This window comes from Cololabis saira, chromosome 11 (assembly GCF_033807715.1).
Source record: "Cololabis saira isolate AMF1-May2022 chromosome 11, fColSai1.1, whole genome shotgun sequence".
NCBI lineage: Eukaryota > Metazoa > Chordata > Actinopteri > Beloniformes > Belonidae > Cololabis > Cololabis saira.
Window position 1 is genome coordinate 45,271,190 of NC_084597.1, and position 3,441 is coordinate 45,274,630.

The following is a 3,441-nucleotide window of genomic DNA, read 5'->3' on the forward strand; positions in this document are numbered from 1 at the left end:
TTGCTGGGAGCTCCACTTGGTCCGGCCTCTCGGCTCTCTTCCACTTCTCTCCTGCATCCAATCTCTGGATACAACATCCTGAGAAAACCACCTAATCTGCCTCCCGTATTCCTCCTCTGACTCCTGGGATGTATTTCCCCACAGTTTCACCTTGAGCTGATAAACCTTAGATTCTCTAGTGCAGATATAAAACTACTGCATATAAATTTGCTTTGCCTCCCTCTCGTCCAGATTTTCCATTCTATTTTAACTTTTTAACTTTAACCTCTGGTGGAGAAATAAAGCATTACATTTGAATTGATCTGGGCCCCTCTGGTGGCCAGTGAAACAAATTTAACAAAAATTGATCAAGAGCGTCCCTCTAGTGGAAGACTAAGGGCATTGCATGTTTGACACTGAGATAATAAAGGTGAATGGCCAGGGATCCCATTGAATGAATGTAACATCATAACTAAATACCAAAGGACCAGGTACCATTCAGAATGATATTAATAAACATAAAATAATAAATCTATAATATACAATAAAATTATAATTAAATAAATATTAAAAAAGATCATTGTAATAGCAAGGAATAATTCACAGCCAAATACCATTAACCCCAAATTAGCTCCCAGATGTTAAAACTAGTTTATCTAAGAATTAAATTCAAAATCAGAGGGTATCACCTGCATCACACTGATCCACAGATAATACCCTGCCAAACACTATCCATGAGGCTAAAGTAAACCTTCATTTATAACTCCTTTGTGCTTTGGTTATAATCTTAATTGGACATTTCTCCCTGGATACTGTACATTAATGTTTTTATTTTTAATAACTATGTTTGTTTTTTGTTGCAGTTATTTTTGCTTTGCTGTTCTTCACTCGTGCCACAAGGTGGGGTACTCCTCCAATTCTTCTTTACGTGGTGTTTCTGACAGTCAGTTACTTTCCAAGTTTGACCTCACTTAAAAAGGTCTCTACTTGGTTTGGGAGACTGTGCATGTAATTCAAGATGTTGTAAACCAGGCCTGGATCAAACATGCACATACATACATACATATGTACATACATACATACGTACATACGTACATACGTACATACATACGTACGTACATACGTACATACGTACATACATACGTACGTACATACGTACATGCGAAAAAGAAACACTCACCATGAAGGCTGGTTAGCTCAGAATGTCAGATTCTGGTGCTAATAACCCCAAGGTCATGGGGTCAGTCCCCATACTGGCCAAACTGTTTACCACTAAAACTCAGGTTATCGTTGAAAGTTTCAGATTATAAAAATTGTATTTCAACCTGTCCAGGGGTCTGTCTCTCACCTGAAAATGAGCTGGGATAGGCTCCAGCAGACCCCCGTGACCCTGCAAAGAATATAGCGGGTATAGATAATGGATGTACCATCAAGTACTTTCTCTGACATACTCACCCATTTAACAAGTGTGTCTATAAACTGGAAGTACATCAGTTATCAATTCTGTAAAGCTGAAATAAACGTGTATGTTTGATTGAATCGGAAAAATAAGTCAATAAAATGTAAAATTTGAAGTCAAGACTCAAATTTTTGGAGAATCTCTACTCTCTCCGTATATTTGCAATAACCCGAGACGGTAGCTAAACTGAAGTGACCTGTAAAGAGTGAATGTGAGGTAGGACACTAGAACTTACTGTCTCAAGTCTCTTTAACCACAGAGGGACTAAAACTCTCAACCTTCTTATCCAAAGTCAGATGCCTTGTCCTTTAGGACGTGTGGTCCACCAATGGCTTCTGTTTCTCATTCCAGCATGTCACACCTCTAAAGGTCTTACTGTTTTGATGTCTGAGACGAGGTAAGTGAGAGGTTGTGGAGGCCCTGTGGCTTAGTTGGTCAAAGCACCTGTCTAGTAAACAGGAGATCCTGGGTTCAAATCCCAGCAGAGCCTTTAGACTCATCTGTCTTTGGATGAGAAAAAGATGATAGATGTCTCATTCATTCATGGTGGTGAAATGGAAAAATGACATGTAGCTTCAAAATAAAGAAAGGCACATTGAAGGTTTCTCAACCAAAGTTAATTCACACATTCCAGTCTTAAAGTTCTTCTAAGTGATGTGGACTGCTTGAGAGTTAGTTAATGTCTCGTTCTTCTCCTTTAAAGGGTTTTGACATATATAAAGTGGTCTCCCCTCACCCTGCCAGCAGAGGGGAGACGAAATCCCATGAATTTCTGCAAGGTCTGTGACCCCCTCCCGACGTCACCCGAGGCGCAGAGGTTCGGCCTCCGCTGCTGAAACCACGCCCACAACCAGCTCTCTCCGCCGGCTGGAGCTCCTCCATTGTTTACAAGCGGTGGCTGTTTGAACAGCGAGGGAAAGTAGAAATGAGATTTTGCATCGACATTTACCCTCATAAAAGGATCAGTTCCAACAGCACGGACCCGGCAACTGCACACGAGTCAGCGGTAAGTTCCTTTTTTTTAATGTTATTTATATTTATATGATCTTTGCATGGGCTAAGTATTTAGCTTAGCTCCGGAGCACCGGCGCCGCATACGGAGCTGCCGGAGCTGCTCACGGACCGGCCCGGCTCCAGTGTTCCCTAACGGAGCCACTCACTCGTTAGGTAAATTAGTAATACATTTTTTCTGTCTGGTTTCAGATCTTCCAAGCACCTGAAGCTGTTCAACGACACCTTCAGAAAACGCACGGTCCTTCCTTGAGCCAGCAATAGTGCATACATGTTATTTATATACAACTCATATTTTATTTTTTTAACAATAAAGTTGCCATTTGTGAAAATTTAGTGTTGTGATTTATTTACAGTTAACATGATTCATCTGTCTTGTAACATAAGAAATTATGAGAAATCTTCCTCTGTGAAGACGAGGTGACTAAAGGCTGATTTATGGTTCTGCGTTACACCAACGCAGAGCCTACGGCGTAGGGTACGCCTCGATTTAACGCAGAATCGTAATTCAGGCTTTAAGATCCGTTTACAGCGTGTAACTGAATGAGAGCGTCCGACTATCACGTCGGGGTGCGTGACATCGGACGCTCTCTGTCCACACTGAAACCGTTAAACTCGCGGCCAGTTAGGACAGTCTAATACAAAAAAAATAAAGCCATGGAATTGATTTTGTCGCAGAAGCTTCTCGCATGGGACACGTTTTGTGTACGACGCAATAATATTATTTGGATCTTGGAAAACCAATCTAGTCCTCTTCTTGGTGCTCAGGACAGGAAGGTCGACCATTTCTTTCTCACATTGGGTCTTATGCAGAAATGAATTTCGTTGCAGTTCCACAACTGACCAAAAGCCAGTCATTCTCCATTTACCTACACTTTAAAATGTCCAACTTTATAGGAAAAAAAGAAACATATTAGAAAGATTTTTTACAGGATTTTTCTCGTCATGCCCGCCGTTTTCAAGACATGTCAGTCACTAGCTCCACCACCAGA

At 41.1% G+C, this 3,441-nt stretch overlaps 1 non-coding gene across 1 annotated transcript; it reads left to right on the forward strand.

Moving 5' to 3' along the window:
- Positions 1 to 1,854: 1,854 nt before the first annotated feature.
- Positions 1,855 to 1,928, forward strand: trnat-agu (transfer RNA threonine (anticodon AGU)). The gene has a single exon. It is a non-coding gene; the product is annotated as a tRNA-Thr (tRNA).
- Positions 1,929 to 3,441: the final 1,513 nt, after the last annotated feature.